This window comes from Protopterus annectens, chromosome 12.part0, assembly GCF_019279795.1.
Source record: "Protopterus annectens isolate FY-2018-M chromosome 12.part0, PAN1.0, whole genome shotgun sequence".
Lineage (NCBI taxonomy): Eukaryota > Metazoa > Chordata > Ceratodontiformes > Protopteridae > Protopterus > Protopterus annectens.
In genome coordinates, this window is record NC_056746.1 from 1,016,720,912 (window position 1) to 1,016,742,589 (window position 21,678).

Below are 21,678 nucleotides of genomic sequence, written 5' to 3' on the forward strand. Positions count from 1 at the left end.
TAATATAACATCCATCCTAAAATTGTAATCCATAGCGGTTATAACCACCAACCCTCCACCTTGGTCAGGTTTCATTAACCTGCATCCTTTGTTGTTAACAAGGACTCTCATAACCACTTTTTCATCATGAGTGAGGTTATCACACCATTGTCTGTTTTGACTTAAAATTTTCCTAAAATCACCCTCAACACTTCTTTCGAGAGCCGGTACCTCAGAATGTGGTGGAGGGATAAAAGTACTTCTCCTTTTTAAGGGCAATACATTGTTAACCAAATGCATGTTTTGACCAATGGAAGAAAAATACATTTTCAAGTTCAACTGTCTCATAAATAACTTTAAATTAATGAGCACACCAGCAATATCTAACCGAAAACTTGGTACAAAGGTTGTACCTTTACTTAATAGGTCAAAATGTACATCACAAATGTTCATGTCAGTGTAATTATAGATGGTAAATCCATTCTTTTTTACCATACTGCAGACCATATGTCCACTAGTATCATTAAAATCCATGTCTCCAAATGACATCAGCTGTATCTCAATCAAGTGGTCACTGTCATCCAAAATATCCAGGTGGTATTCCATATCATGATCAGCCACATAATCAATCTGAGCAGGGAGAAGTCCATTAACAGCACCAAGTCACACATTATTCAGTGGTAACCCCTTCTGTTCCCCCTCCCCCCTCCCCCCTTCCTGTTGTAATAAAAGTTATGTTGCATGTTCCTGCCTCCTAAATTCCTCCTGTTCAAAAGTCTTTCCGATCTCCTCAATTCAGTGGATTGATCCAAAAAACAGTCACCACCATCGAGGATGTCACCATGGTTAGCATTCACCTCATTACCCCTCTGTTCATCACTAAAGACATCATTGTTGTATGAATAAGAAACACCAAACTGTTTTTGCTTTACTCCAACTGGGTAAGCACAATTTTCCTTATAATCATTGGTGTCTCTTAACAACTTTTTTATTTAACCCCCAAGTTCTTTTTAACAAACACCTTCACATTATTCAATACTTTAATGTAGTTTTCTCTCTGTTGAGAAAATAATAAGTCACTCATAATACTATTGTTAAGCAATGAACTCTCATCCTGTAATTTGGCCAGTTTAACCTGATTATTACAAACAATAATATCCATCATTTCCATACCTGTCTTGTTGAAAAGTGCTATCAATTCTCGGTAAGCCGATGACCCTGGTTCCATACCCATCGGTTGTTTCCATACTCTCAGCCCTTTTGGCACTTGGTTTAAAGCCAATGATTAAGTTAAAAACAAATTATCAAGCTGCAGGGCTCTAAACCTGGTACACAACTTTTCAAAGTTGAAAATGTGATCTTTCAAGGTCGGTGTCTCACTTCTCGCCTCTTTCAGGCCAGAGAACTCCACATCCGGTGTTCGGAACCAGTCTGCAAAATCACGTTGTTCCACATGATTATCTGAAGTTTGATTACCACTTGTAATCCATCTACCATTTGGCTGCTTTCCATTCCGGTATTTGCAGCATTCTTTGAATTAGCCAAAACATTCACCACTCCATCCAGTACCGGTGAATGTAAAGTGAACAGTTAAACTTCGAACATTGACTTTGGCAGTCACACTACGATGCTTAATGGGAATATTCCCTTTTCCCTGCTGTAGTGCTATCTCGGAGTTGGTATATTTAAGTGGGGGGTGAAGAGGGGCTTGCCCCCCCTGAAAAAACATGTTTTAGTGGATTTTTTGTTTTTTTTGGGTCGCCCGGGGAACTAGACCAGCGAAAGTGTACTTTTGCTGAGGTGAACTTTCACTAAAGTGTGGGTCTCCTGCTCTATTTCGAAGGAGTGTTCTTTCGATGTAGAGCAGTAGACCCATATATATATATATATATATATATATATATATATATATATATATATATAGGTGTGTGTGTCTGTATGTATATATATATATATATATATATATATATATATATATATATATATGTGTGTGTGTGTGTGTGTGTGTGTGTGTGTGTGTGTGTGTGTGTGTGTGTGTGTGCATGTGTATGTATGTATACCCATAGGTATATGTGTGTATGTCTGTATTTATTTATATATGGTACCATAGTGGAGAAAACTGACCTAAAAATGTGATGTATGCTTTTTCTTTCTTATTTCTGACCATTGTTACCTCTGTAAGGTATATCTGAGCTCTGTTTATTCTGCAATGTCTGCTTCCCACAAAATTTGTACAGTCTCGTGACCTTTGTCTGTGTATGACAAAAGGAGATGAAAAGAAAATGTTTGAAACTTGCAATTGAAATGTAAAGTGCAATTCTGTCTTGTATAATTTTATTAACTTATAATGGTTAAGATGAAGTATTTCTTCAGTAAAAGACAGCTAATGTATTTGTTTAGCTGCAGATCAGATTTATTGATTATTTTGTCTTGTACAGATGTATATTTTTTGTATATTCTTTTTGCATTGCCTTGATCTCTGCATCGTTAATGTGTATGAGCACAGTCTTGACATTTTTACTGCCTAAATAAAGCATTATTTATTCACTTTTAAGATTTTGTTGTTGGTATTTTTTACTTACACATTGCTATTTATTATCTGAGATGAGGGTATAGGTAGCATCCACTTCCAATTAGCCAGATTACTTGCACATACTACCAGTAAGATACTTACTATATAATTTTTTTTTTGCTAAACTGAGAGTGGCCAGACAACAGTTATGCTTGGTATCTAGTCCTACCTAGACAATTATGCAAGGAAGAAAGCTGCAGAGAACTGGAGAATTCTGTCATCCCTCCTAGTGTATGGGTGTGTGTGTGTGTGTGTGTGTGTGTGTGTGTGTGTGTGTGTGTGTGTGTGTGTGTGTGTGTATGTGTGTGTGTATGTGTGTGTATATGCATGTGTCTGTGAGTATGTAAATAAATTGCTTGAAATGCAGTTAGAAGTAATAAATTGTTTGAAATACAGATACTGTAGGTAAAAAGCACTGGAAGATGGCCCACAGAGAGTGGTAAGAAAGATTTTTAGGGTATTAGGCCAACAATTCTGTTCTGAAAGAGGCAAGCATGTAGTCCTAGTCCAGATTTGCATGTAGGAAGCCTACACCCAGGGTAGCAGTGCATATTTCCTTTAATCTTGTGGACTTGGAGCCAAGTTGCATTTGGTGAATTTGCTGCTGAAACAGATATCGGAGTGCTTTTCTTTTTTACTTTAACCCATTGGTTACCAGTAGTCTGTCTTGAAACACCATCTCTCTGGTAGACAGTAAAGCTATTAGAGCTAATGGAACAGATCAAGGAGAACTCAGCCCCCCTGGAGGTGTATTGGTAGGAAATGGTGGGACAAAATCCCATTCAATACCAGCCTGATCTTCACATTCAGTGTCAAGTGGTGAAACCCATCACACTGCTAGCAATTGTCAGGATATTGGAAGTGAATTTATTTAGCCCAACACAGCTTTGTTACCAAAAGGAGAAAGAGTGTTTGTGTGTGTGTGTGTGTGTGTGTGTGTGTGTGTGTGTGTGTGTGTGTGTGTGTGTGTGTGTGTGTGTGTGTGTTTCTTCTCAGCTACAAGGGAAAAATATTCAGAGGTTTAGTACTGAACAGCAATTATTTTATTTTTTAGTCCATTTAGCTTAGGACTAAAAGCAGAAAATATGATCATCTGAGAACTATGCTAGTGTCAGTGTCACTGCCAACTAAGATTGTACAGCGAAAAGAAAACAATTTGCCAGTATTTCCAAGGAGGAGATGGTAGAAGATTTGTGTGCAGCTAGAATATGCCTGGAGATAGCCTATCAGGTGCTGTCCTCACAATAGTCAGACAAAGAACAATCTGTTCCATCCCAGAGGACCTCAAAGCCAAATCGAATTACAGAGCTTGGCATTGGAAAATGAGATGCCTTGAACTCAGACAGCTGGGAAGATGCAGCAGCTGGAGGCAGAAGAGAAGGAAAAGCAGTGCTAACTCAAAAAGCAGATGCTGATCCTTTGGCAAAGACATGCGAGGGATGGGGAGAGGGAAAGTCAAATGTTAGATACCCAAAAAGTACAATAGTTTTTCCTCAGTATAAAAAGAAAACTATTTTTATACCTATACACAAGCATTTGAAAGAGTGCATAAAAAGCACAAAGCTATAAAGGGCAGTGAGTAAAGTTTTTAACTCCTTTGCTGATGGGTAAAGCAGTGCAATAACTCTGTAACCTTAGTGATGCTGGTCATTTAAATTATGCTAAATTTAAGGAACATTTACTTGCAAGTTTTAAACTGACTCCTGAAATATATAGAAAAAAGTTCAGAGAGCACATATGAAAGGCAGATGTCAATGCAATGGAGTATATTGCAGAAATCAGCCCTTAATTTTATAGAGGGGTGAGGGGGTGTAATGTCACCATAACCAAAATGTTGCAGATCTTAAATGAAGGAAGAAGCACTCAGCATTCTACCTGAGGACATGAGGTTTTGGTTGGCAGACAGTGAGTGCAACCCTGCTGAGGAGAGGTGGGGAGGATGGGGGACCTACATCTAGCTAGCAGGTTGCAAGTACATAGCAGGGGGTACCCAGCATTGCACATGGATATAAAGGAACTCAGGAGCTAGCCTAAGCCATCACAGTAGGTACCACAAAAAAAGAGGGAGGGTGTGGCTTCTGATTCATGCCCAGGTTTTGGCATTAAACATTTCAAATACAACCAAAAGAGGCATGTACAGTATCACTGTCCACTGATGCAGGGTAGAGAACAAAGGTCTCAAGTAGTGACAAGCCAAGCAATCATTACAACAGTTGCCGATTATCTAGAGACAACAGGTGTACTAAAGTATCATAACAGTCTGCATCCCATATTGGTGGAAAGGAAATACGCAACTGTCAGGAAGGACATGACCTGAAGTACAATCACAGTTAAGTATGCCGTGGTCAAAAATAAGCAATACTTGCTTGGACAGTGCAATCCAGTTAGGACCTTGGGAAGGAAACCTTTTCAGGTGCCATTGGCCACAGCTAATCTACACTGGGAAGTGAGGCAAGGGAGTAAGCAGGGAGCTGTGTTTGAGGATATCCTTGCTGATGTCCTAATAGGAAATGCCTTTGAAAATGCAGTAACTTATGTGCATGCTATTACATGCAGCCAGGCATGGAGGTGCAAACAATGTGTAGACAACACCTGGGAGACAAAGATGAAGACTACACCTTCATTCTGGACTCATAATATGGCTACCTCAGAGGTGGTCAGTAGTAGTGAAATGGAGTCTGAGGCACAGCAAGGGAAAGGTACTGGGCTCCTCTTACAGGAGGTTATTGGTAGGTGGTATGGTCAACCAAAATTTGAAGCTTCTCTGACAGTAGATACCAGTTTCCTTTAGAAGGTGAGCTAGGATGGGTCACCAAGAAGGAGATGAGTTAAGCTCACCTCCCAGACCATGTATATATATATATATATATATATATATATATATATATATATATATATATATATATATATATATATATATATATATATATGTGTGTGTGTGTGTGTTTGTGGATATATATATATATATATATATATATATATATATATATATATGTGTGTGTGTGTGTGTGTGTGTGTGTGTGTGTGTGTGTGTGTGTGTGTGTTTGTGGATATATATATATATATATATATATATATATATATATATATATATATATGTATGCACCCTCTGAGGAGGGTTGGGCATCGGGCTAGCAACCCAACCTCGTAAAACCTGTACCTGCTACAGAAACAATGAGTGTTGAAGGGTGCTCATTGCCTGATGTGTTAAATGCATGGGAGTGAATCCAGGATATATATATATATATAAATATATATATATATATATATATATATATATATATATATATATGTATCATGTAAAGTCAAATTCACATAACAGTGACTTTCAAAATACTGAACAAAAAAACTAATACCAAAACACAAAACACAGAATACTCTTTCCAAAAAAAAAGGCAAATCATTTTTTCTGAAGGGAGCATGTTCTCCTGCACTCACCATATGGAAGCTAAGCTCCCTCACCTCCTAAAGTTAAATATACCAATGCCACATTCACACTAACTCAGAGAATGGAGATCATGGGCTAAACACCAATGGCAATGATTCTCCAACAAAAATCAAAAAGTGTAAAACATAAACCTCAATATAAAAACTACACACAAAAACAAAACAAAAGTCATCCAGCAGCAAAACATAAAGAAACCCCTACTCCAAAGTACCTAAACATGAAAGCATTTCATTTTGTTATTGCTGCTGTTGGTACAAATTGCCTTTTACTATCATTTACCTTTGTTTAAATTTACAATGAAGTTCAACTTTCTGTGCATTCACACACATTAGCAGCTGCGCGTGTGTGTGTGTGTGTGTGTGTGTGTGTGTGTGTGTGTGTGTGTGTGTGTGTGTGTGTGTGTTTTACATAAATAGATATAGAGATATAGTATAGCTCACCAAACAGCACGTGGGTACTTTAAATGCCTAGGTCACGTCCACCTGAAATGGCCAATGCATTCACAGAAGAAAAAAATTAGCAGTCAGGCAATAAAATTAAATAATGTATTAACTTATAGAGGAAAAAGCAATCTGTTTACATTATTCAGCTTTATCAGTGCATATCTGTTAATTACAGTGACATGGCCCATTATAATAGCATTCCACACACACATCATATGTCATCTTTAAACCAATAGAAAAACATGCTACTCACATCATAAGGGAATACAAATAATTGAACTACTCCATTATACCTTTGAACTTACAAGTGTAAACCATATTTACCTTCTAAATAAACAACAGACATATATGATAAAGGTGATATTTATTGCTGTTCATTCAGTCCTGGTTTAAACAAAGCGACAGTTTCAATAATCCATAATTTTCTACTTCTTATCCATTAGTGGCAAAATATAACTTCTACTTGACATTGGGCCATAATGAGCAATGTCTATCCCAATGGATATGCTGAGATTCCCTTCTTAAAAATACAGCCAGTATGCCTGATCTAGAAATTACCACAAAAAAGATTCACTGAGGTACACCATGAATCTTATATTGAATGTAAAATGTAACAGGATCTGAAATGAACTCTGAAAATCTTTAGTCATAAAATATTTAGTGTTTAATACAAACTTACAGCCCTTGCTACATGAAATATTCTGATGAGCTGGTCTAGAACTTCTGGGATTGTTAGTTTATGATGGTAAAAATATTGTGCTAATTTTTTATGTCCATGAAAACTAATTTTACATATTGGATCTAAAAGAGGATTTAGGGGTTCATAGTTTAACAGAATAGGACAAAATATGAGCTTTTTGATATGAAATGTGGTAGTCTTGTATGTAGTTGTAAATTGGATCATATCTTGATTTTTTTGGGGCAACTTAGACTATAGTCCAACCTGGCACTGTCCTCCTGTGCTGAAATTAAATCCTTATTGGGATATCCCCTTTGTTCAAAGCTGCAAATTAGGTCACAAGACACCTCTTCACAAGTTCAGCTAGTACTGCAAACCCTCTTAACTGTCTTAAACTTTGATTTTGGGTTATTGCTGGTTACATTTTTTTGGATGACAACTGGTATAAGACAAAAATGTATTGTTAGAGAAAGGTTTTCTGCATAATGAGGTAATCAAAGAACCAACTCACAATTTGGGTCTCTCTAAATTTAAGAAGTTGATGCTGAAGTAATCAGCCCTCATAATGAAAGAAATACCAAAATGATTCCATCCATCCATCCTCTACCCCTTTTTCCCATTTTTGCACATGGCGTTGGGGGTGTCACTTCAACAGTGCCAATCATCTCGAGCCAAAGTTTACACTGCCAGGTGGCTAGCCCTGCTGTGGAAATATCAAAATGATTATTAATCAAATAATTCTTAAATTTCAATAGTTTTGAATTATCAACTGCCCAAATGTAACAACAATCACCCCAATACAAATGTTTCTTGATAAGTGCACACCCAGACATGTCAGCAATCATCCAAATACCTTTACTACATGTTCAAGTACTATAAAGAGATGTTTGATTTTGATCATATATTCATTTAACTTCAAAAACAGCTGATGAATAAATCAACATATATACGAGCAAAATCAGTTCCCATGGCAGTACCGCTAGGTTTTAAATCATATTATTTCTTGAAATAAAGCATGCTATTTATTAGAACTAAATCTATTAAATAAGAAAGTTCCTGAATTCAAATGTGCACAAGTCAAAAGCATCTAACCAATACTTAAGGGCTTCAAGACTTTTGTCATGTGATATAAAGCCCCCCCATACAACTGTATGCTCACCCTAACCCTATCCTTATCTCTGCCCCAACCCCAGCCCTACATATTTGGGTTTAAACATCATTTCCTTAACAGTACCACTATCCAAACAAATTATGTCTGCAAGTAAGTGTTTTTTTTTTTTTTTTTTTTTTAATTGTTTTAGCCAATTGGCATAATTTATAAAATATATAGAGCAGTCAATTTATAGTGACAATGTGTTTAAATTATGACTGCTAATAAATTATACAGTCAAGGTATGGATTGATACTTAAAACTTCTGCCTGTGTATCTTGACTTTCATTATAAAATTAAATTAAAGTTTTTGGATGAGTACTAAAAATAATAAAACAATAGGGTGGATCAAATTTTTTGAAGCTGACTGATGCTAAGGGAGGGTCAAACAGTCATAAAGTAAAAGTGAGATGTACAAATGGCAGTTGTTTTATAATACCATTGATTAGATGAAAAAAAAATGAGTGGGTTCTATTGCAGGACAAGTGAAAGAGCCTTATGATTATGTAGCATTAGAGAAGTCCATCTACACAAAGTGTTAGGGAAGGGCCCAGATGCTAAATGTGCTTTGGGCACTACTTTCAAATGATAAGCACAAATTAAGCAGAGAATGTAAAGTGTGTTAGACTACATTGGGATAATATTTATGAGTATGCAGTAGAACTAGTTATTGCTAATATTTGAGGTTACATACATGTACACATGTATGCAGTGTTTCCTGCACAGAGTTCATGCTCCATCTGCCTTATCTCACAGCTGTACTTCAAATTTTTTTCTGATCTCCATAAAAATCTCCAGTTTTATTTAATAACTAAAAGGCAAATATGAAATAAAAAACCTGTAAGGTGACCATGGAACCAATTTAGCGCCAGGATATTCAAGCGTTGTTCAAAAAAGCATAATCCAACAGAGAGTGCTAAATAAAATGTCAGCGGTAATCATAAAACGGAATACTTTATTTCATTGCAGCATGCTAAAGGTAAGCACTTTCACTGAGGCTTCTTCAACGGTATGAAGAAGCCTCAGTGAAAGCACTTACCTTTAGCATGCTGCAATGAAATAAAGTATTCCGTTTTATGATTACCGCTGACATTTTATTTAGCACTCTCTGTTGGATTATGCTTTTTTGAACAACGCTTGAATATCCTGGCACTAAATTGGTTCCGTGGTCACCTTACAGGTTTTCTATTTCATATTTGCCTTTTAATTTTCGTTACTACTTGTGAGGTGTTTGCTCTATTGGGAGCTGCTTTTTACTTTATTTAATAACTGTTCAGATGCCCTGCAGATGCATTCTTCCAGTGGATAAATATTCCTGTGCGTCACTACTTCATTGGAAAACCATCCATGAGATTTAAACGGTGTTTGTTGCTGAATTCTGTAACCTCATGAGTCGTTCCAAATGTAAGCCTAGGTTTGTGAAAACAAAGTGCAGTGTAAGCAGCCTGATAAGCAATCTTCTGTTAGATGCTTACATACCTTTATAAAATATCTTCTTACATGTCTCTCTTCTAAGTGACAAATACTTAATATTTGCAGTTATTCTTTATATTTGGTTGTTAACCACTAGATGTATTTCAAACATTTCCCTTATTCACCTATTTGAGAGTTCAGTATCAGTATATTAAATTTTTATCAAGCACTTATATATTTCTCGAAAGACTTTGGGGCTTTGCAATTTAATATGTCACCTTGTGCAACTTATTTTATCGTTAGATGACGCATACATATTATCCATGTATTTTCTTAACATGAGATTATTGATTGCAGATCTTTCTAAATATTTGTGCCTATTTATTAATTTTACATTCAGCAAACAATGCTGCAAGAGATAATCTGAATTGCAGTTATGTCACCAAACTTCAGAAATAGCTACCACTTCCACTAACACAAACAAATCAAAAGGCTTTAAACCCAAATTAAAACAACATTTGACTTACTTCTGGCTGTGCTCATATACCTAAACAGGATAATGTGAAACTTTCAACTTCACTACCATGTCTATAAAACACCTGACTTACAGACACTTTAAGCAAAAACCACAACCCACTTGCACAGCTGTTCTATTTTACCTCCACTTCTCCAGAAATGTATTCTTTGTTCTTCTAATTTCCATGAATTCCTACTTTTCATTGTCATCTATCCCCATCCCCCTTCCCCACTATTTCCACTCATTTCTACCTACTCTGCCTTCTTCTCTCACAACTATAAGCTGAAATTACAATAATGTTAGATAAACTGAATACTGCTGTCAAAGTTCTTTATACTAATATCATATTTCCTTAGACAATACTATGTATTGGTTCACTACTCTGTGTCGTTTCTATTGTTAATAGAGTGTTTCATTAGAAATCTATGTATTACAGCATGACCGTATGTATTTTTATTCTCATTGTTTGGAGCTTTCCCCCCGTGGACCTCCAATGAAAAGGTATATTTCTTAACCAGACTGTCATAGTCAACAAAAATAAAGAAATAAATCATTTTTTCATCTAAGATGTGGTAATTAGATTTCAGTTTTACTTTATCAATTCAGTTTTACTTTAACAATATTTAAAAGTGTTTTGCCACCAGCTCCGCTATGCTCTGCAATATAGCCTCAAGCATTTCAGTGTTTTTTGCAGGACATTACAGCTGTGGCCATTTCATCCACCCAGCTGGTATTTCACTTGTTGATTAGTCATAAAAAATAATTTCCACTCTATCTAGTACTGTAGCTTGCACCCCTTCGAGGTTCCCATTATGACACTCATTAAAATGAATTGCTATAGGACAAACTTGCCTGTTCTTTTTTATATCCCTTATATGTTCCTTCAGCCTCTTACTTTCACCTACATAAAATTTACCACATGGACATTTCAAGCCGTATATTACCCCCTCCGTGTTACAGTCAAATATTCTGCAGGTTTGAAATGAATTTTTTTTTCCATTAATATTTGTAAAATCTTTCACTATGTACTTAGATATACTACACTTACCACAAGCTAATGTCCCCCTGATATTTACTTGCTTAGTATTTGTTATTACAGGCATCCTAAATTTGCCATGGACCAAAAGATCTATATGTTTCTTCCTCTCCTGAAAGAGAAGCCTATCTTTTTGTTCTGTAAAAAATCTACATTCCTTTTTAACATATTCCAAAAATATTTGACGTGATCTATAACTTTTTCAGAAAATAGGGTATAGGTAGATGTAAAATATATACATTCCTGTTCATTATTTTCCCTCCTACTGCTTTTTTTATTCTTACCAATCCTATTAGCTTTTTCCATTCCCTTCCTTACATATTCCTCATTATAACCCCTAATACAAAATTTTTTGAAAGTTTCATTCATTTCCAACTTAGCTTCAACCGGGTCATTACATAACCTTTTTACCCTTAAAAATTCCCGATATGGGCTAGATTTTATGGTGTGTGAAGGATGGCAACTTTCTCCGTGTAAAACATAATTTGCTTCTTTAAACTTTTTATGTATAGTTCTTAAATAAGTTCCCTTTGTTCCCCTTATGGTTGCATCTAGGTAATGTACCTCATTACACATTTGCAATCCATTAAAACTCATTCCTTCATCATTATCATATAGTTTATTAACAATTTATTAATGAAACAGCTGAGAAAGGTTTTAGCATTAAGAGGTATTGTAGCAAAACATTTCTTATATGTTGGTGGGCCCATAGAACTGCTAGGAAATATTATTCTTTAACAGATTCAGTAGCTACAAGCAACAATAAACAAATTATTCAGAATCTTGATGTAACAGCTATAATGAGTGACAAGCTTAGGAATGCTTTTAACTTAACAAACATATCCGGGGAAATGCTCATGGAGAAATAAGAACAATTTATTAAGGAAACAAATGAGAAGGTTTTGGAGTTAAGAGGTATTGTAGCAAAACCTTTCTTACATGGTGGTGGGCAAATAAAGTTTGGAATAATGTTGACTTCCAACATATGCCTACTAGGAAATATCATTTTTAACAGTTTCAATAGCTACAAGTAACAATAAACAAATGATTCAGCATCCCAATGGAGCTGTAGCAAATAACATGCCTAGAAATGGTTTTAGCTGCAACAAACATATCTGGGAATGGCTAGTAAAGGTAAAAAGGAGAGAATCAAGAACAAGTCATGTAAGAAAAGTGTGCAGAAATGTTTATTTGCCATGCCAGTATATTAATTAATGTGACAGGTACATCTTACATTAAGTGATCAAAAAACTGATGCTTGTGTTAACTGTATACAAAAGGCATTTATTCAAGAAGTGCACAGAAAAAAAGTTTTCGCTGTTGGGCTTCATCAGACTATAAAAAATGCTTAACGCATTAGTTTAAAAAGACCACACTAGGCATTGCGCACTTGCCAAAATGCGTCAGCTATTATGTCTTTTATGAGTGTACAACAAAGGACAGTTAAGGTTATCTGAGTGAAAGAAAAAAAAAAACAACATATAATGGTATTACATTTCAGGTTCTAGAAATAGAATTAAATAATGAGTGGGGAAATAATTATAGTATAAGGCTGGAAGATAGGGAATATGAGTGGCAAATCTGGTTAAGTTCTGAAAGGACAAAGGGCTGTCTCTTTCCTAGTTTATGTCACTTACTAAAACCATCTTAGTCAGTGGAATAATGTGCTATGTTCATTATATAAGTATTTTATATATATATATATATATATATATATATATATATATATATATATATATATATATATTTATATACATATATACACGTACATTTATATACAAGTAACCAATAAATTAAGTAACTTTATTTCATAATACTTTACACTTTTCATAATAGCACCTTCAATTGGTAACACTGAACAATGCTGGAACTGTTTGCTTTGTTGTAAATATCTTCTTTTACAACTGATTCTATATATCACCAGACTCTACTGTGCCATATTATAAAATGTTTGATTACTGTAAAAATCAGTACTATCAAGAACGTCAGTTATACTTGGGTATTTAATTAATAATCTTAAGACTTTGTTCTTCAGCCTCTTATGAATAGATAAAGTAGCCTGTTTAATTGCAGGCTACTGCTACTAAGGTCTTGAAAATTCAGTATACTGACAGTTCTGTTACAAATGTGAGATTTTACCATTTGGTGAATGGAAACTCCAGAAGTGTAATCTGGGCAGGTCAAGCTAATCAAATGTGTGTCTACTATACTGATTTTAGATCTGATGACTCTACTTTGAGATCACAGCTGTCTGAGAGGTTTATCACATTTTATGAGGAGACATACTTCACAACCTCTTAGTGCAAGAATTCTGAACAAAGTCAGAAATAATGCAATTTTGGACAAAAATCCCAAATCAGGTACAGATTTTAAACATTGCTCATATTCATTTAGAAATTCAGCAAAATAACAGATTTCCTATTAGCATGCATTTACTAAATATATGAAGTGTAAAACTTACATTTCTGCCATTATTAAGTAAGTCCTCAATGCTTTGCTCAAAAGCTGCAAATTTTATGAGGGACATCTCAATAAATGAGGCAAAACTCTGGAGATTCTGAGAAATTATGGACAGTTAAGAGGTATGGTGGTCTCTTTTCCCATAGTTGTGCAACCATCCAGTTAGTGCATATAAAATAGATAGATAGATGTGGGTGGGTGGGGGGAGCTGGGGCATGCCTGCCTCCAAAAATATTTTTCATTGTTCAGAGGGGTGATTGTCCAGTGTACTGTCACTGCTTTAGAGTCTGTTGACTTGCAGCGAAACCCCCAATATAGAAAAGAAAACAATGCAGATAAGTGCATGTACACAGATGCACAAGTTTATGAATGGACAGCAATGTTAGAAGATGATTGAAGGTCGATGCTTGTATTAAGGCTTACACAGTCACCTGCTTATGTCTCACCATACCTGTGGCCTAATGCACTACAACTTATAAGGCATGGGCTCCAGTACCCTCTAACAAAAGACAAGCCAGCACTGGTAAGGAAAGACACCAATGCCTCAGAGGAGGAACATGGCTTGAAATGACTCTGCAGTGGCCCTAGTAGAACTGTTATATTGGACAGAATGGAAAGCTGTGGTCCTGTTTTCCCCTGTGCCCCTGCTTGCCATAACCTCACAACTGCAAAACTCATGCCCAGGCCAGACCTCCTGTTAAGTTGTTGAACTCTCTGATCATTTAATTTCTGAATATAGAAAGAACAAAATGAATGACTGTCTGGCGCAGTGGTAGTGAATGACTCTCGTCTGATGATGGTAAGATAAGATTTTTCTATGAACTTAAGGTGTGTGTGTACAGCAGTTTAACCAAGTTAAGCAAGTACTCTGTTGAATTCTGAAGAAATGATGAGTCACTGATGACTGCCTGGCATGGTGGAGGTGACTCTAGTGAGATTCATTTATTGAGATAAGTTAACCTTTGCATTTAAACTTCACAAATTAGAAAGTAAAGTAGTAAACGTTCATGTTTTGTTTTAAAGTACTTGCTGAGCAGTTACAAGGTGTTGTTGGTAGTTAAGCTGTTGTCTTTATCTACAGGCCAGGCCCAGTGCAGGCCCAGGCTTGAAAGAAACTGCATGTGCTCAGCTGCCTTAAGTAAAGTTTGAATAGGGCCATAGGCACTGCAGGAGTTAACTGGCTGTTGTTAACAGTGCAGAACATAACATTTAGGTTCATAGGTTCATACTAGGCTATCTGCCCTAGGGCATTTATAAGCCTAGCCAGAGTGTGTTTGGCTTTTGCCACCCATTATAAATTAATTTTGCTATGCCCTTTTTTGAGGTTAGTATACTGTGCCTCTGTCTAACAGTGACACAGAAGTGATACTCGGGGTAAACCTACGATCTCCCATCCACTCATCAAGATTCCTCTTGAAGAGAGTCAATGAGGGACTCTGCCTAACCTGGACTGGGATTTTATTCCAGAGTGAAGGGAGCCTCTGGGTTATGAATCTGTCCCTCCAGCATGTCCTATTTATTTCAGTGCTGAGGTTCAAGTCTCTCGAGTGCGTAGCTCGATGGGATTTGGATTTTCTGAGGTGCAGCATGTCCATTAATTCCGGGTTGGACATGGCTTTATACATCAGGCACAGATCGCCTCTGAGCAGGCAGTATGCCACTGAGTAGAGCTGGAGTTTTTTTAACCGGGCAGCATATGGCATCTGTTTAAGCCCTTTGATCCTCTTGGTGAGGTACTTTTGGGGTCTTTCCAGTTGCTGCAGGTGTCTGGTAAGGTACATCCCAAAAGGGGCATTGTACTCAATTATGGGCCTGATGAGGGATGAGTAAAGAGGCACGATGACCTCCCCTGATCTAGATGTGAATCCCTTCATGATTAGGTGGGCTATATAAAATGTTTTTCTAACCACTTTGGCCACATGGTTGTCAAATGAGAGATTGCTATCAACTTGGGTCCCCAGGTCCCTAATTACTTCTTCTGTACTTAATGGATTACCAGCTATGTGGTAATTTGTGGGCACTTTGTTTTTGCCAAAGGATGACTATACACTTTTGGCGTTTAGCTTGAGGCCACGGCTCTGGCACCAGTTGTCTGTTTCTATGAGGCCCTTTTGGAGGATGCTTGTGTCGGCTGGAGAGTAGATTATGGCGCCCAGTTTGCAGTCATCTGCGAACTTGGTCAGCCACAGTCCTTCCGTGTTGGCCTGTACCTCCGAGAAATATATACCGAACAAGAGAGGTCCCAGGACTGAGCCTTGTGGGATGCCACTTGTAACTGGTTTGGAGTCTGACATGGCTCCAGCAATTCTAACCTTGTGGGTTCTGTCCTTGAGCCAGTTTGCAACCCATCTAGTGACATAGGGGTTTATATTTAAGCTGGTGAGCTTATCTATAATGCCCGAGTGGGGTATTGTAGCAAAGGCTTTTGCGAGGTCCAGGTAGGCTGTGTGGACCACCTTCCCCTCGTCAATGGCCTTGGTGACTGTTTCAAAGAAATCGACCAGGTTTAAGAGGCAGGATCTGCCCTTAACATAGCCGAACTGGGTAGGATCCAGTGTCTGTAGGTCTCTAATATCTTTATTTATGAGGTCCATGATGATCCTTTCCATAGCTTTGCAGACCAAGCTAGTCAGGCTTATGGGGCAATAGTTTCCAGGATCCGTTGAGGCACCACCTTTGTGGAGAGGGACCACTGTTGCTGTACACCACTCTTTGGGTACATATCCTGTAGTAAGGCTGAGACTGAACAGTAGTTTTATGTTTGGGTTTAGCTCTTCTTGGAGTTCATGTAGGACGCAGCCCGGGACACCGTCTGGTCCCATTGATGCTGTGTTTTTTGCTTTGGAGAGGGCGGCTCTTACCTGAGCATCTGAGATGTCAGGGGCAGCACTTTGCTGGGATAGATATTTGCCCTTTGGTGGGAGGGGAGTTTGCGCTGAACCTGTCAGCTAAGATGTTGGCAATGTCTGTGGGTTCAGTGTATTTTTTGTCATTTTGGACTAATTCTGAGCATATCTGGGAATTCCCACCCAGGTTCCTAACATAACTAAAGAAAGCCTTGTGATTATCCTTAGTGTCCTGTGCAATTTTTCTCTCGACGCTGGCCTTAGAAGATTTTATGAGTGCCCGTAGTTTTTTGCTAATACTGATCAGAGATGCCTTCCCTTTTTGGGATTTTGCTCTATCATGTAGTAGCTTCCTCCTTCTATTGTATAGTTTGTTTGTGGCTGGGGTCCACCAGACAGGACGTCTGTCTTTGGAGGATTGGGTCTTGGTTTTATTTGGGATTGCATGATCCATGCATTCCTGAACGTGTTCATAGAATGCGTTTATAAAGGATTCTGCGGTCTGGGCCATATTTTCCACAGGCCTGGGGGCTTTGAAGGATTCCACCTCGGTTTTGAGGAGTGTGAAATTTGCTTTAGAGAAGTTTTTCACTGTGGTTTTCTGGGCAGGGGGTGGGGTCGGGATGTGAATATACAGTAAGATTTGTTTATGGTCTGATCTTACCAGTGAGGGATACACTTCTGGTGTGGAGCATAGAGTCCCCATGTTGGTGATGTCGGCCATACGAAGTTCAAGATTGTGGGAATTCGACCATTTGCAGTAGACATTTGTTTGATGTTGACTGTTATTGTTGTATTTGTTTTAGCAATTAGTATGCCATTAGTCAGTATATATATATATATATATATATATATATATATATATATATATATATATATATATGGGTCTATGTCACTTGCTCGAAATCCCAAAATCTCGAACAAGCAACATCAACACCCATAAGAGCGAAAGTGCATTATCGAAAGCTGTTTTTCCGAACCGGCAAAAAAAACAAAAGAAATACTGATTAAATCAGTATTTTGTTGCCCCCTGCACCCCCCATGTGGGACCCCCACACCCCCCTACTTAAATATACTGACTCCAAGATCACACTACAGTGCAGTAACGGGAAAGATTCCCGTTACGCACTGTATGCAGATCTCCATGCAGTCCGGTTGAGCTTTCCCAAACTCGATCATATGGGGTTGGCCATATGAAGTTCAAGATTGTGGGAATTCGACCATTTGTAGTAGACTCATATAAATATATGTAGTTTTCCTTAAAGATACGTCTTGCTGTATCATGAAAGCGTGGTTATTACAGGTAAATAATATATCTGTTGCATTATTTTAGTTGGGTTAGGATAAAACTGTTACACTATGGTGGTTTACCTCTCAACTGTACAGATTTTTGCAGAATGTCCAGATTTTTGCCTCATATTTTTCATCTGTTTATCATAAAACTGCAGTTTTCTGGCAAATCACTGACGAATGAAGTCAGAAAATAATGGCAGACATTTGAGTTTCAGTCTTCATATCCTTCAGAAAATTCCTGCTAATGCAAAATGTGTTATTCTGTTATCTTTCTAAGTTTGTAAGAGCAATATTGAGAAAGTGCCCCTATTTTTGAGCCTTTGTTCCCCCATTATTTGAGGTTTTGCCTAGATTTCTGGCTCTAAGAGGTTGAGAGGTATGGATCAGTAACACTTTTAACTATCTGACTTTTGACTCAGAATTTTGCTGTGTGCCCCCCGCATCTGGCCTGAACTGTCTCACATTTATGCTTCCCTTGTGCAACATAACTCCATAGTTGAAGTTGTGGTTTATAAAAATAAATAAAAATGGTATACTTGCTCCTTTCAGTAGTGCATTCGGTGGAAGGTTGGCTTTCATAATGTTTAACAGCTGTGAGCAGGTTCCTAATAATTTCAACAAAGAAGCTTACAGGATGACCTAAAAAGCATTATTTTTATGAATTAATCTTTTTCAGTATTATTTACTATGGACATATATGTAACAGACCCTTTCAATGTGGATTCCTAAGAAACTGTATGGTGTAGGGCAATCTAGAACGTGTAGAACACAATACTTCTTCATATCCCCAAAAATAAATAAGAACAAAATGCTATTAATCAGCTATAATTAAAACCATAATAAATCCTATTGTACCTAGAGACTGCGCGTGATTAAAAAAGTAATTTCATGGCTGTCTTGAGTAAGCACTGTATTAAATTGTGTTTATGTTTCTTTTGTTTTTTTGTTTTTTTTTTTAGGCTGCAAACTTTGATTTAAGTCCAAGTGCAAACCATTCTGAATCCGACATCAAGATGCTACGCCTTTACACTTTGATAACTTCTACAGTGTTTTGTTAGGAAAACCTGTCATCTGTATATTTAAAACTATTGGAAAAACTATTAGAAGCTAAGGGAAGGCAGTGGGATTGTCTTTTCAAGAGCAAAGTGTGCCAGTTTCACTCATAGTTATGGGTAAGTGTTCACAGTATGAGAAGCAATTCAGCAAAATCTAGGAAAAAGATGCCACATTAAAGGACTGGATATGCAGTGTGCCTGGTAATGATACTATTGCTTTCTGTTGGTATTACAGATATCATCACATTCATGCCCATCATGCCAATTTAGTGAATCATGCTGGAACAATAAAACATAAATGTAATGCTGCACCATTTTCAAATGCATGGACTTTACATGATGTTGGCTGTTATGAAAATTGTTGACAACACTGTCGAGGTAGCTGAGTTGAGGTTGGAGGCACATGTTCTAGTATCGTATCAGTAGATCACATAGGAGAGATTGTTAAAGACGTTTTTTATAAAGACATATCCTTCCACTGAACAAAATGTCCGGCACTCATCAAGAATGTTCTTGGCCCAGCAATGCATAAAATTTTAATCTCGGACTTAGCCCAGTTAAACAGTAAGGAGATGGCTTACTCCTTAATAATTGCTGAAAGCACCAATATTGGCATGGAAATGCAGCTCTGTGTGATGGTGCTATACTACAGTCCTTCACTAGGCTGTATTGTCATAACATTTCTTGTAATAATATCGCTTGAATCAGGAACAGCAGAAGGAATATTCAGCACAATTACCAAGTTTCTTGAGTCAAATAAATTACCAGTTAACAAATGCTTGGGATTAGCAACTGATGTCTGTAATACTATGTGTGGAAAAAATAATTCAGTCATAACACGGTTTTGCAAAGTTTGCCCAGATATTGTGCACATACGGTGTATATATTATTCAATTCAACTAACTTCATCTCATGCACTGAAGATGATATCAAGAAACACTGAATTCATGATATCTGAGACATATAACCGGTTTGCCCACAGTACCATTCACCAGCTGAAATATAAGCAATTACTCAAATGCATTAATGTTGGTGAAGAACTACTTAACATTTTTAGGTTGTTGGACACTCGTTGGCTATCACCTCCTGTGTTCAGGGAGTCCTTGATCAATATGACAAACTGAAGCTTCATTTTTGGATGGCCAAATATGAGCTGCACGACTCATGGGGGTGTTTTTGAGCTGGTTTTTGGAGATAAATGGGCTGGACTTTAAAAAACTATCTGGCAATCCTGCCCCCAAGACACACGATCTACAGTTACACAATTTAATAGCATCGTTAATAAAAATTATAGATATTTATGGACACAAATTACTAGAGCTGAGTAGCAAAATGCGCAGACTCCCTTCATTATTAGCCATATAGACTATTGAACTTAAGAAATATTATTATACAAATCAAGCCAGCCATGGTGGTGCAGCAGTTAGCATTGTCCCCTCACAGCAAGAGGTTCTCAGGTTGGATTCTCGGTTGGAACACTTTCTGTATGGAGTCTGCATGTCCTCCCTGTGGTTGAATGTGTTTTGAAGACATGCAATAGGTGCGTGCGTGAGTGCCTTCTGTGAAGGTTGGGTGCCGAGTTGGCAACTCGACACGTAAAACTCCACAGCCAATTGCAGACCTCTCAACCAACTGGGGACAAATTTCAACAGAATCAGGGACAAGTCAAGAAAAAATCAGGGACAACCAGGGACACTTTTAAAATATTTGTGCTATTAACTTGAAACATTGACAGAATCAGAGCATATGAATTAATACACATTTTCTGAAGTAAATGAAGTTTATAACTCTTAATTATTGTCATTATCCATTAAGTGTAATTCACCACCTTTCCTCCAAAAGTCACTAGTTTTAGGAGGGATTAAGAGAGACAGTGTTAAAATTTGAGCCAAAATCAGGGACAGTTGAAAATCAGGGACAGTTGAGAGGACAACCCCTAACGGGAGCAGCTAAAATGATTATACAAAACAAGAAAGTGATTGATCCTGTTTCGCTTATTTTTGAGTTTATCTCAAAACGCTTCAATTCTTCATTAACCATGATTTTGAAATGAAACACCTCTGACAGATACTAAGTAATGTCCGTATGTTGACTCAGACACTCTTGTTCATTCACCTTTCAGTGTAATATTCAAGCTATACCACCAATAAAATTTGTTGTATATAGTCGACCTCTCAGCCTGTTAGATCAAGAAATCTGGACAAAGCCATAAATAAAAGTGGGGAGGCACAAAAATGGGGACAATTTATAAATATTGTTCTTATAAACTTGTAAAGGTAATAGAATAATGGCAGGTTTTACATTAGCATGAATTTTCAGAAAAGCATGAAGTTTGAAACTCTAATATCTGACATTTTATCTTCGCCGATCTATAATAATTTGCAGCTGATTGGCCAAAAAAACTCCAATTTTATGAAAAACGGACCAAAAAAATATGACGCAAAAATCTGGACATTCTGCGAAAATCCGTAAATTTGAGATGTACGAGTAGAATCCACTTGGGAAGCATCGCTATGCGAAAAAAGACCCTTTAGCCTAATCATTAACTACAGTTAATATGTTTATCTAATTATTTTTAATCTTTGCATCTTTTCTTCAGCGAATAGGATAAAGGCACTCTGCCTTTGACATCTAGTATGCGTATTTAAAACACGTGTGCAGAGCAAACATCGGCGTAACTTTCCTTTGGCCTTCTGTGAGTACTCTCATTTATAAACAGGAATTTTATTTCGGACAATTGTCAGGTGCGCCACCCAGTGGTTCTTAATGCATTGTGCACCAAGTACT